The sequence below is a fragment of the Arachis hypogaea genome, chromosome 10 (genome assembly GCF_003086295.3).
Source record: "Arachis hypogaea cultivar Tifrunner chromosome 10, arahy.Tifrunner.gnm2.J5K5, whole genome shotgun sequence".
In the NCBI taxonomy this organism is placed as follows: Eukaryota; Viridiplantae; Streptophyta; class Magnoliopsida; order Fabales; family Fabaceae; genus Arachis; species Arachis hypogaea.
Genome location: NC_092045.1, coordinates 89,787,347 through 89,802,205, shown reverse-complemented (window position 1 = coordinate 89,802,205; position 14,859 = coordinate 89,787,347). Strand labels below are relative to the sequence as shown.

The window sequence follows — 14,859 nt, the reverse complement described above, 5'->3', positions numbered from 1 at the left end:
ACCGTCATGTGCATAAAGCTCTAATTCTCGTCATTCGACAAGACCTAATACATGACAAACGCTTAGAGTATGCAACTGAAGCATATTCGGTCCATTCCTCAGGCTCTACAGGAAGGACTGCTCTGATACCATAATGTAACACCCTAACTACTAAAGCTCACGCTTCCGACTGCGCAACTCTGATAGCTCGGATATTACGACGACACTTATACTATTTAATACTAAAATATGAGCCTGTTTAAAAACTTTAAACCGCAATACCATTCCCAAAAATACTTTTGCCATACAGCGTACGTCCATACATACCATACAACTTACAGAAACTCATAAAGAGTACATCCATATATATATACATACATATATATAAATAATATTACAAACATTATCCAGTACAATTCCTATCCCTCTCACAAAATATATCAAGATAAAGGCGAGGGTACAAAAATAATAATGTAAAGCAATACAGAGCATCTCAATAACAAATAATTAAACTCTTCATAACTTCTGCGCCCAAATCCTGAAAGGGGAAAAATGTAGGGGGTGAGAACATCATCCTCGAAAGGGTTCTCAGTAGAGGGTTTTTGGGAATTACTGTAATAAGATACATGAAGATAAATCGTACCAGTGATTAATAACCATCTTATGCCTCTTTTCAAAAACAACAGTTTACAATAAAAGTAAAGTCAGAAATAGTTTCTGAAAGAGGAACTGTTCAATTCTCAAAACATCAAAGCATTTCAAAAAGGTTTATCTATACTGAACCAAAATAACCTTTCATATCTTATTTCAAACCAGAACCACAAAACCGAAATCAACCATCGGTCCATCTCATTCAACCACGGCCCTAGGCCCAAACAATCCAACCACAACCAATCCACCACAATCCAACAGAGTTCCAGATGCAAACACAAGTAGGAAGATGCAAACACAAACAAACAGTTATTGCAAGTAGAACAATTAGCAGTTAATCACATAGGCAAACCAAGTACAATATGCATACCCAAACAATGTCATATAGATGCATATGATGCATGCCTGTCCCTAGTGGCTGATGATATCATCTGTCGGTTATAGAGCCAACCCGACAAGTCTTGGTAGCTAACCATTGGACTGTCCCTCTGTCGCGCATCCCCAACTCTAGTTATACTCATCATAAACTTGATCATAAACATGATCCATATCCATCACCCTCACTGGTGAATATTTCGGGGGCGAGCTCATCCGGGACTTTCACAGTGCCCGGCCACACTTACGACATAGGGTCAACAGAGTATCAAGTCTCAACCTGGAGCACGTGGTGGCTAGCCACTGCTACTACCCAGGGAAACTTGTATCTCAGATAGTGGAAGTGCAAATCACAATTATCAATAATTCAGCATATACATGCATTCATTCTCATCCGTGGATCAACATCCATCTCAACCATCCGGCTCACGGTTCAGTCCAGAACCAGCCAATATTCATAGCATACACAGCCATTCCGGCTCACGGTTCAATCCAGAACCAGCCAATATTCATAATCATACACAGCCATTCTGGCTCACAAAAAAAAAATAGCACTTCAACATTCAAAATCATCAAATTCATGAAATCGGCATTTAAGCCATAAATCATTTTCTCTATTCATTTCACTTTGCAATCAAGTTTCAACTCTTTTCAGCCTTGGCTTTAGAAATCTCGTTTCTCAAATCATCTCAGGCTCATAAGCCAAATTTACTCAAAGTGAGTTCCCCTTTTAAAACAGAGCCACTCTCGGCATTCTCTTTCCAAACTTTCAAACCATGGCAAGTTAAGGATTTATTTCAAAGCATTCAAAATCACCCATCCAACAATGGAATTTTATAACAAAAGTTTCTCGGCAGAGTCCCAAGTCTCTAGGGAAGGTCAACCTATATCAATTCCTTAAAATTCATTGAAACTCTTAAAATCATAGATTCTCGGTTCAAGTAAATAAAACTGAATTTACTATAAAACCGCCATACAAAATCGCAAGTTCCAACCCGGTCCAAAAATCAACTCATTTGAAACGGAACCGGTTCATTTGAATCAAACCACTTTCAGGTTTCTTTTTGGAACCCATTTTTTTTAACTCTTCCAAAATGCCTCAAACTTAATTACTCAATCAAAAGTCTAGATTCCTTTGAAATCACTAAAAGCTCCTTTTTATATTGAAATCAATACTAGAGCATCATTCTTTCCTTCAGTGATTCAAACGGTAAAAATAGTTCATTTCTAAATAAGTCGAACTCAAGGCATAAAGTTCACTAAATAAATTAAGCTTGAAAACATCAATATTCTCTTAATAAATCAAATAATACAACTTCTCAAATCCAACCCTTTTCAAATAACTTTTCAAACAAGGCTAGGATTTTGTAGAAATTTCGGCAGCACCTCCCCTAAAACTTGGACTTTTGCCACCCAGTTCGGGTCCCAACTAAACCATTTCTCATTCCTTTTCAACAGCTCAAAACCAGAAATCAATTTAAAGCAAGCTAAATCCAACAATCGCCTCAGTGGCGTATCTCAAGGATACCATTTCAAAATCAACTCAATATCAATCGATATAACTCATTTCCAAAGCTTTAAAGAAACGGTTCAATAACAAATCATTTGTCCAAAACCAAATCAATTAAAATAAACCAGGCTGAATTCAAAAGTGCATTCGACTTTTCACATCATTGAAATAATTGACTCAATTCAAACCAATCCTCAATGGTTTAAACTCAGATTTCAAATCTTTAAAGAATCAACTTCAAAACATTATATTTCACAAAGCCGCACAACAACTTAGCCAAACCAACATCCATAATCATTCAAGTCAATCAAATAATACATAAGGCAGATACAATCACCAAATACACAATATCTCACATCAGTATCCATATGTAATAATTTCAATACACAAAACATAGTTTTTGGAAAGCGCCCCTACCTCAAAACGCAATTCCATAACCAAAATGCCTCATCAAGTCCTTTCCGCCTCAAACCAAACTGACGGTAACCAAAACCTCAGCTCCAAGCCACTTTCGCAACAGTCTCAACAACTCTAATCGCAACATACAACAATCGAACTCAATCTTATAGCAATTAACACCACAAACCTCAGCGTAAAATAACAGAATAGTAGCTAAAGGGCTTTCAAATCAAATCGCTTACCGAACCGAAGGAGGAACGGTTGAACCGAAACAGCGGCGGTCTCCGGGCCAGCTCGGCAGCAGCCCGACAGCCACCTCGAGCGGCTGCGGTGACAAATTCCGATCACAACATCAACACGCGGCAACTATAGTATTCCCGGAATTCAAAAAGGACAGAAATCACAATTAAAACCCTTACCGGCAACCTTTTCCGGTGTCGGCAGCAGTAGGCAGAAGCTCCGGCGGCGGTCCCTAACGTCACAAAACCACTCCTGGCGGTCGGAATCACAGAGATGCAGCTCCCTTCTCCGGCAGCGACACCTGCGGCGGCCTGAACCCCTTTTGCTGGCGGCGGTTTGGGCTTACCATCATCAGCAGCAGCGAGCTCGAATGGTGGCAGCGGCGTCCGGGTCAGATTCCAGAACCCAGAAGTGAGAGCAGATTTGGCGGCGGGAGCAGGCACGAACGACGGCGGCGCTCAAGAGCTCCGGCGAGGACGCGTTCTGCCTCATCGCTCTTCTTCCTCTCGCGTGCGGCCCGGGTTTGGTGGTGGCGACACCCTCAGCCGCGGTGACACACGTCAATGGCAGCTCGACGGCGGTGGGAAGGAGCGGCGAGTCCCTCTCCGCACGACGCCGACTCCACGCTTTCTCTCTCCCTCTCGGTCTCGCGCTTCCCTTTGTTCGCGATGAGGATGAGCAGCAACTGACAGCGAGGCACGGCGGTTGGACAGCGGCGCGAAGCTTCAGTGACAGCGATGACGCGACGGCGGCGGTGGAGCCCAGCACGCCGGCGCGAATCTCCTTCCTCTCCTCCTCCCTTCTCCCGCGGCCCTATTTCCCTATTTCCCCATCTTTGATTTGGCGCTGCTATGGGTTTCAGTTGTGTCTGCGTTAGGTTTGCTTGTGGGTAAGTGATGATGAGGGTAAAGGAGAAGGGCAGCAGCTGCGGCTGCATGGGTTTGAGGGGCTACGGTTTTCTTTTTTTTTAAAAAAAAATTAGGGTTAGGGGCATTTTAGTAATTTCAAATGAAATTGCGAAAAATATAGTAATTAGAAATAAATTCTAATTCAACAATAATAGTGTATAAAAAAATACTATTTGCTCATCAATTTTACAAGTTATTTTCAATAAAATGCCAAAATCTAAAAATTAGAAATAATATAATTAATTTCTCTATTTTCCAAAATAACAACAGTAATATTTGAAATATTACTTATCTAATCCAAATCATGTAAAATCCCTATTATTTCATGACTGCCAAATTTATAATCTAAATATAGAAAATAATTCAATAATTATAAAATTGGATAATAATCATAACTCATCTCAAATTCAATAAATCAAAACTTGCCTTAATTATCTTTAATAAAATAATTTCTGAAATTAAGGCTATAAATAACTATATGATTTGAGACTTGATCATAATAAGACTTTTCAAAAGTTTTGGGTCTTACAAAATTCGAATTCGCAACTTCTTAGATGAGTATGAAGAGACTATGCCAATTGTGTTATAACTCATTGGCACCTACACGAGATAAGTTACTGAGTTAAGAAAAGAAGATTTAAACAAAGAGAGAAGAGAAATTTCAAAAAGAGATAGACGACTCATCACAATGCACAATCCACAGCACCCTTGACTAGTTTACTCTGTCTATTTGATATCTTCCATTCCAAGCTTGTGTCCTTATTTTCCTATGAGTTTGTTATCTGCCTTCACTAATTCACAATTATAACTCTCCTAACAAATTTTTTCATTGCTCATGTATCATTGTGTAAAATGTAAGTTATTATATACAATCATTTAATTCTCTACAAGGAAAAGCGTTTTTTTCGACGCCAAAAATCGACGGCTATTTTTACTGTCGATAATTTTCAACGACTTGCTGTCCATATTACTAAAAAATAATTAAAAATAAAATATTAAAATCGACAGCCTGGTCGTCGATATTTTTATGATGCATTAATTTTTTTTCCCTATTATCGTCATATTATAGACGCACTAGAAGTCGAAAATAAAATCGACGAATATGGCGTCTGTTTTATTATTTAAAATATTGATAACATTACCGTCGATAATTTTGAACGGTCTAGATTACTTTCTAAAATGGGATGAACGGTGTAAATTTAATCTATAAAATAGACGCTATATGTGTTATTTTTTTAAATTAAAATCGACGAATATGACGTCTATTTTATTATTTAAAATATCGACAACATTACTGTCGATAAATTTGAACGGTTTAGATTGCTTTCTAAAATGGAATGGGCAGTGTAAATTCAATCTATAAAATAGACGCTATATGTGTTATTTTTTTAATTAAAATCGACAAAGATGCCGTTGATTTTTATCACTAAAAACACATCTTCCCGCGTCCACTCCCGCGTCCAAAGTTCAGAAACCCAAACTCTCCCAAATTCCCTCGTTCAACCCGTGCCCACAACCACCACCTCCTTCTCCCTCGTTCAACCCGAAGCTTCCACGGCAGGTTGTGCCTCACCGGTGCAACTGCAGGTTCTGGTCCCTCCTTTCTTGCATATCTCGCACACGAAATGATTCTTCGCCATGAGCGAGTTTGGCGATAGAGCTATTACTTCTGCCTCTGGATTTGCATGCTTCAATTCATCAATTCACATATATAATAATAGATTTCAAGCTAATTATTCTTTAATTTTTTGTCTGGTATTTTTGGTTGACTTCGCTTTCTCTTCACTACTGCTGGAATTGAATTAGAGTTTCGATAACTGGAAGGAGCTGCTGCTGATGAAAACATCATCATGATTGATAAAATATGCTTTATTTATTGCTTGGTTTAAATAAGTTAAGCATGAGATGCATGATACATAATTACAATTACAATTACAGTTAATACAAAATTTCGATCTGCTCATTTTATCGGTGTCTTCAATCTCTCTGATTATCCTCTGTTCAATATTCCCATTATCAAAATTTCCATTATTTTATATATTTTTTTTTCTATTCACATTGAATTTTGTTTATTCTTATATGTATCATGTTTTGTTTTCTTTTTTACTTATTTTCCCTCCTGAAGCCCTTTTATTTGCTATTATAAGTGTATGTTTGGGCGCCATTATTTTGTAAAAAAAAAAAGATCTTTTTTTAATGAAAAAAGATCTTTTTTTATTTTTTAACGTGTTTGGCAAATTTCTAGTAGTAAAAGTAAAAGCACTAGTAAAATAAAAAAAAATATCTTTTTTGAGAAGCTGTAATTTACATCTTTTTTTAAAAGATCTTTTTTCCTTAAAAAAAATGTTTTTCATGTAATAAATAAACAAAAAAGTACTTTTATATTGTTATACCCAAACATAATTGATAGATAAAAAGACCTTTTTATATGAGATATCCAAACAAAAAATTACTTTTACTTCTCTATAAGATCTTTTAAAAAAAGATAATTCAAAAAAAGATCTTTTCTTAAAAGCTCACCCAAACAAGCACTAAGAGTCACAATTTGATTGAACAATCAAAAAAGTTAAAAGTAATAAATAAATTCTTGAAAAATTATAATTGAGGCTAACATTTTAGCATTTGTGAAATATGATATTTGTTAGATCCTTTAAACAATTATTTTCAGCTCTTTTATTTTCTCTTGAGTTTCATAACTAAGATGCTTTTGTGTTTTAGCATCAATATTCAGGGTTGGTACTTGATGCTGCTACTTGGAATAAGCGCTGCCATAAGGTGAGTTATATATAAAATGAAATCCATTAGTTTATGTTTGATGTAATTATTATCCATAATTTAGAAGCATTTTATGCATATAGTAGTAAATTTTCTTAAATTTGTTTCACTTGATTGTTGATTTTATTGGTTGTATGAATTGAATTTGAAGTGTTCAAGTGTTCAACTGTTCACAACCAAAAGCAGCAAGATACTCATTCATTGTGACAATGTGTGAATCTCTCTTCATTGGAATTTCATTCATGAGTGTTGTTTTGTTGTGTAAACAAGACCTTGCCATGATCCCAGAAGTGCATGATAAATACCACCAAAGCCCAATACTGCAGAGGAAATTAAGTGAAGTACTCCGGACACAAAGTATGGAAAGGTGTCTATAACCTCCCCCCCTCTCCCCCCCCCCCCCCCCCCAGCCACTTCAAATAGGTTCATTGCTCAGTGAGGATGTGTAAACAAGCTGATGTTTATATTTTTCATGGTATTATTGAAACTAACTATGCCCTGTTTCAAATGACAATACCTTATAGTTTATATAGTATTTAAGACACATTAAAATTAAAATAAGCTGTTGTACCTTATCAGATTTTGGAATTAGTTTCCTTAGACTTGTAAGCTGTGCATTGATCCGGTCCCTACGCCGCTTCTCGGCCTGACTGTGGCTCTTGGAAGCACTAGCAGCTCTGTCTCCGGCCACCGTTTCGACCGGTGCCAGCCATGAATGAAACTCATCACCAAATTGATGATGAAGAGAATTACAATTTGAGACATGAGGCAGTGTTTGTGAAGGGTCTAGAAATAAAGAACAATGATCATAATTCTCCATAATCACAGCAACAACAAGAAAATGCAAAACCAATCTACTAGAGTTTATTTTTTTTCTTCTAAAACTATTATTGTTATCATTATTTTATCTCATCTGCAGGTACTGTTTTGACTATGCACTAATAACGGGGAGTGATCTTCTTAGCTTGTTATATAGATTGTGATTGGTGTGATATGAAACAACCTTTGATTGGTCAAAATGACAATTGATTTTTGGCCCTCTTTATCTGTCATTTTACCATGAATTATATAGTTTCTTTTCTTATATATCTATTAGACTTTGTCAAGAATTATCTGAATTATCTGAATTCTTATATATCTGAATTCGAAGCTTATATCTATTGTGATTGGTGGCTTATATTCATCTCTATCTTGGCCCAGAAGCTCTTGCAGTTTGTGGCAAGCCATTAGCGTTCTTTGGGATCTGCGTTGAGCTTCTCATCAACTTGATTGCCCTCAATGGTGGTATCTTCTATATCATCTTTAACTTCCTAAGAGGTAATTAATTACTTTAATTTTTCATTAATATATATAATTTCTGTTATTTCTATATCTCCTCTACTAATATGTTCTATAATATTTGTTCCTGCTAGTACACCTTTTGCTTATAATATATATATAATAAAAATTTATTATATAATACTTTAATTTCATTTATTATGTATATATATATATATATATATATATATATATATATATATATATATATATATATATATATATATTATATTTCTAGCTAATTGGATAACAGAATGAAGAAGAAGAGAAGTGTGTTTGGAAAAATCATTTTCATATGACTCTGTTGTTTGTTGTGTCATTTATTATGCATAAAGGGAAAGTATCCAATGCAAAAATACAAAGGAAGCTTATTTCATTATATGCTTCAATCAACTACCTAATATGGACGTGGATGCGATAATTTCCATCTATGGCTCTACTAGTACTAAGGTTTGATTTGATTATGTTATGTTATAGGTCAGTTTTACTGGTTCGACGGAGACTGGCCGGAAGGTAATGATGGCGGCAACCATGAGCAATTTGAAACCAGTTTCACTTGAATTAGGTGGCAAGTCCCCAGTCTTGATCTTTGATGATGCTGATGTTGACAAAACTGTTGACCTTGCTCTCTTTGGTATCCTACACAACAAGATTTCATTCCTTTCATTCCAAGTCAACCCTGAAATCCTTTTTCTTGTTTTTCAAGGTATCTCGGTCGTCCCTAGTAACTGTTTATAATTTTCAGGGAGAAATATGTGTTGCATTTTCCAGAGTTTATGTTCAAGAAGGAATTTATGATGAATTTGAGAAGAAGGTCGTGGAGAAGGCAAAAACATGGGTAGTAGGAGATCCATTTGACCCTAAAATTCAGCAAGGATCACAGGTAACATAATTATGTTTACATTATAATTTGAGAATAAGCTTTTAGATAATAATAACTCTTCTCTGTATATGATTTTTTTATTATTTTAAACTGCAGACTAGTAAGGCACAGTTTGAGAAAATTCTGTCCTATATTGAGCTTGGAAAGAAAGAAGGAGCTACCCTTTTAACTGGGAAAAAGAATTTGGAAACAAGGGCTACTACATTGAGCCTACAATTTTCTCTAATGTTAAAGTGCATTTTCAACTCTTCAAGAAACATGAAAACTGACCTTCTTTATTAATATTCATAATTGCTTCACACAATCCATTTCAGGAGGACATGCTAATATCACAAGATGAGATATTTGGACCTGTCATGGTTTCTTTATTAATATTCATAATTGCTTCATGATATTTTGGCTGGTTTTAGTCCATATTTTCTTCGCAATTTTTTTATTTTTATCTCTTGGTTTTGTTGCATTGCACTATCTCTTACATAGAACATATTAACAGGGTACTGCTCCTTGTATTTCCAATTTCTGCCACTAAAGCTTAGGATTTTGCCTTCCCTTCTTTTATATATATATTGAAGTACTTAAGTTGAAGGGAAATGAGTGGTTTTTATGTGAACAAAATGTTAATGGAATTATGAATGCAATGCTTGTTTGGAAATTTATTGGGGATGCCTAGCATCTATTTTGGAGAGGTAAGAGTAAATCTAATTTTTGTAATTTTAATTTGTTTAATTGCTGGCCCCCAAAATCAATTCTTACTTCTATAATTCATCATGAGAAAAGTGATAATTTGTTAATTTCTATCATATTTATATGAAATATTAATTGATGATACAAATTTTGGTATATCAAGAATTCATCTTTCTATTATTGACCCATTTTTTTCATGTCTAAACAGATATGAGCGTGGAATCTAGCAAAGAGGAAAATGCTGATTCAAGCTTTCTGCTTTTTATAACAAAGCTTCAGGTTACAAATTAAATTGTTGCCTGTTGAGCTACTTTCGATTTGAAAAACATTTTATTACAACTGCTTCTTTGCCTTTGATGTTGATTACCCTTTTGGAGGCTACAAGATGAGTGGATTTGGAAGAGATTATGGATTGGAAGCACTCGGTTAGGTTATTTAATTATTTTACTTTGAATATTTTGTATTATTAGTGGATTACAATTTAAACGAATATAACTCTATGTTTTTGATAAGTTTATAGACTCATTCTCTATATTTAGTATAAATTTTATTTTTATATTTAAAAATTTATTTATCTTGTTATCTAATATTCTGTATAAATTTTATTTATATATTTAAAAGTTTATTTGCTAATTGTTTACTATTTTTTCAAATAAAAAAATAATTAAAACATATAACTATTACGATCGACGAAAAAATTGTCGCTTTTTAAATTCAAAATATAGACAAAGAATTTATCGGTATCTAAATTAATAAATCGACGGCAACTGTGTCGATTTTATTGAATCAAATATCGACGGCAATATTGTCGATTTTATTGAATCAAATATCGACGCAATCTTGTCGATTTATTAAGCATATTATAGATGAAACTCTTGTCGATTTAATTGAATCAAATATCGACAGAAGTGGCATCGATTTTATATAATAATATCGACGGCAACGTTGTCGATTTTAGTAAGAATGTGAAAATTTCAAACTCATATTATAGACAAAAATGCTGTCGATTTTATTACATTATTATCAATTGGCAAGGCAAGCCATTGATTTTATTAGAATTTTGGAAAATTGACAAGTTTAATAGTGACCACATCCGCCGTCCATTTTGTCATTAAAATTTAATATTATCGACGACTTAGCCGTCGATTTGACCGTCAATTTTAACGATGTTTCTTATAGTGATTATTACATTTATTTTTTAGATTACCACTCATATAACAGTTGTGAAAAATGATTATTCTTATTGATGGGTTCATAAATTATTAGATGCATAATATTTAAAGAAAACTTTGAGTCATACCACAAAATACTAAAATTACAATTAACATTAATCATTTAATTCAATAATGAGAGATTATTAATTAAATAATATTGAAACATATTGTCAAGTTCTAAATAAAAATACCATTTTTTCCTTGTTCTCTTCCAATTAGCATTTTTTTTTCTTTTCCATCTTATTAATCTACCATCTATATTTGAAAAGTTTTTCATGTTGAGACACTTAAGAATAATTTTTAACTTGCTAATTTTTTACAACGTTATGTTCTTAGATTTTAAGATTGATAATTAAATTTCTGCTTTGATTTATTGTTTTTTTTATGTAGATTAAACATATGTTTATTTGTGGAATTTTTTATTTAAATAAATTAAAAAAATCTTTTATTTATTGAAATAAATAATTTTAAAAATTATTATGAAAATACGTAAAATTATTTATCTTGTTTATAGTGTAAACAAAATAAGACAGTGCACGTGACATGTGTATATCTCGTTTATAGTAGGTAATGCCTATATATAGATGTCGTTTACAACGACTTTCTGTATCCCATTTCCAACCTTTCCACCACTTTCTCATCTCTTCTATCTGTTTCTGACCATATTATTGAGTAAGACAAAAATGACGCACACAGATACATGTGATTCGAACATTAATAGATTGAATGCAACATGGCACTACGCTGGGACAGCCGATTTTGTGGTTAGTTTTCTTATCTTAACGTTTATGTTATCCCATATATGTATAAACATGGTTAGGATACTCGCCAAGAACTAGAATACAATTTATATCTTAGCAACAGATCACTGATAGAGTATAATTCTATGAATGTGGTTCTCATTTTTTTGTAATTAAGTTTTTAACTACATAATTATTAATTCAGATATAAATACTTGAGTCAATGTTTTTCAACCGTTGAAGTTAATTGATTTATTAGTCACACGTTCTTTAATTTATTAATTTAGTTATTAATTATTCAAGTAAAAGTTATTTTTTAATTTAAGGGAACTCTTATGTAATTTTGTATTTATCTAAATTAAATTATTAAATTAAAGTTTGATAATTAGAGTATTAAGGATAAAGTATACTTTTTGTTCCTGAAATTTGGTAAAAATTTTAAAAATATTCCTAAATTTTATTTTGTTTCAATTTTGTCTCAAAAGTTTTCGATTTGCATCAAATATATTCTCGAGGGCTAAATTTTCAAAAAAATTAAAACCAATCTAACAATAATACATAAAAATTATGCTTGATTTGCTTGTATTGAGGGTTGTTCTTATGAAATTGTTGTTGAATTGGTCTTAAATTTCTTGAAAAACTAGCCGTCAGAGGTATATTTGATGCAAATCGAAAATTTTTGGGATAAAATTGAAAAAAAATAAAACTTATGGGTATTTTTGAAACTTTTGTCAAATTTCAGGAACAAAAAGTATACTTTACCTGATTATTAATTGCTTTAGGGAATGTTTTTATTTTAAGTAACGTATGAGGAAATGTTTATTAATTAACTAAGTAAATATTAACGTAAAAAGTTTTATTGACATAAATTCAGTTAGTACATACGTGTAAATTTCTGTTAAATAAATGTATATAATAGTTAAGTAAGTTTGTTATGTCGACGCACGTATACAAATTTTTAATAATTGTGATAATTTATTTTGTGTCAGACTTCTCGCTTACTTCTGCCTAGGCGAGTGAGTCACATGCTTCGACCACCGGACGCCATCCTCCTGTATTTGAGTGAGACTGCCTTCGGCAACACGGTGTCTCTCAAGGACTTCATTTTTGACAACTCCTTGATCACGACATTTGTGGAGCGTTGACGTTCGAAGACCCACACGTTGCACCTGCTATGGGGTGATGCCACTATCACTCTATAGGACATGGCATACCACCTTGGACTATACATGCACGGGGAGCTAGTGGAGGGTGCTTCCATGATTTCTACATATGGTAAGGCACGGAGACATTGGAGTTAGTGGAGCGACTACTCGGTGTCAGGCCTTCGGTGGTTGCACAACAGGAGGTGCAGAGGAAGGAGTAATTCTCGCTAAAGCTCACATGGCTGCAGGACCATGTCCACCATATGCCTCGGACGGATGATCTAGAGACACTCCGACAGTATGCGAGGTGCTATATCTTGTTACTAATTGGGGGTTACCTAATGACGGACAATTCGAACAACCTGGTCCATCTCTGGTGGCTGCCACTGCTTGCAAACTTTGAGAAGTGTCGTGGGCTATCTTGAGGTTCGACGGTACTTGCATGGACATACCATTCGTTGTGCTCTGCTGCACCCTGAGGCACGATAGACAAACACTGAAACTATCTGTCGCAATGAGTAACACGCATCTTCGAGATACCCTTTCTGTTCTTTTCAACAGCTGCCATCAGCTTTTGGAAGAAGCAATTTCCAGCCGCTAGCTGTGCCTGTGCATCCCTATCCTTCATGACGAACAACTTTTGCAGCCTCTTGTACGTGATGCGCACGATGGGAGAAATTGGCAAGTACCGTGTACCCTTTAGCTATGCATTTATGTACTCCGACGAATTTGTTGTCATGTGACCAAACCGGTGACCGCTGTCGTAGTATTGTAGCCATATTTTTTTTGGTTGAATCTACTAGCCCAGTCCGCCATCTTTCGCGACAAACCTCTCAAGGCATCTATGTACCACTCGTACTTAGCCTTGCTTGGACTATAAGCAGTGTTTATGAGGTATTGCTTGCCCTCGGTGGACTGGAAACGAGGCATGAAGTTTGCGGCCATGTGTCTTACACAATAAGCATTGAACACCCTACTAGGAGGTTACTATCCACTATCATCAGCCTTCAGTGCAGCCTTGACCGCCTGAGATCTATCAGAAATAATCAATAGGCCATCCTGTGGGGTGACATGTCGTCTTAGATTAGTTAGGAAGAAAGACCATGACTCCGTACTCTCGGACTCCACAATTACAAAGGCAATAGGAAGGATATTGCTGTTGTCGTCTTGTGCCACTACAATAAGCAAGACATCACCGTATCTGCCATACAAATATGTGTCGTCAACAGAAACAAATGGGTTGTAATGCTTGAAAGCCTCAATACAGAATGAGAATGCCCAGAATACGTTGTCGAACATGCTACAATCGTGGACCATAAGGCGCCCATCATAATAAGGTAAGGCCCTAAGCTTACATATCGTTTCGGGACAATAACTTTGCAGTGCTTGTAGCAACTTCGGCACCTTGTTGTCTAACTCCTCCCAATTTTTGTATATCTACGCAATTGCCTTTTGCTTCGCCATCCAGACCTTTCTATACGAGGATTTGAAGTGATAGCTTTGCCGAACTGCACCTTACAGGACAGGGGTGCTAACGGATGGGTTAGACTGTATCAATAGTAGGATGACCTTACAGATGAGACTGCTATCCAACTGTCGATGGTCTTGGGACACGGTGGGTGCTAAACATGTATGCGCTCCACCAACCCTCCGGACCTCTCTAATGAAATAATACATTCATGGTTGGAAACTACACTAGATATAGCAATCATAAATGAGTAAATACGCCACAATTAAACTTGACATCACCAGTATCTGAGGCTCTGTTGGAGAGCCACACGGAGGCTCCAAGGACATCCAGTTGCAGCTAGGCGGCAATGCACATGGTACTTTAATCAGTCTGATTTGACCATTCGGTACTCATCACTTTTGCAAATGCTATAGTTCTTCACACCCTGTATTATTGCATCTCTGCTTTTAAATTTGTGGCCGACACGAAACTCCACCCCACCGTCTAAGTTGTAATCGTCTTCCCTGGTGTTAAAAAATGGAGATTTCTCATGTATTGCATCCAGATCCAATGCATAATAGTGACTTGG

General features: G+C 35.2%; 2 long non-coding RNA genes across 2 annotated transcripts; one reads left to right on the top strand and one right to left on the bottom strand.

Annotated features, from left to right (window-relative positions):
- Positions 1–346: 346 nt before the first annotated feature.
- Positions 347–4,080, bottom strand: LOC112718286 (uncharacterized). The gene is made up of 4 exons (XR_003160744.2): positions 3,334–4,080; positions 3,157–3,239; positions 2,933–3,046; positions 347–517 (listed from the first exon to the last, which is right to left on the bottom strand). It is a non-coding gene; the product is annotated as an uncharacterized lncRNA (long non-coding RNA).
- A 3,919-nt stretch (positions 4,081–7,999) lies between these two features.
- Positions 8,000–10,291, top strand: LOC112717712 (uncharacterized). The gene is made up of 4 exons (XR_011866330.1): positions 8,000–8,154; positions 8,632–8,788; positions 8,900–9,037; positions 9,134–10,291. It is a non-coding gene; the product is annotated as an uncharacterized lncRNA (long non-coding RNA).
- Positions 10,292–14,859: the final 4,568 nt, after the last annotated feature.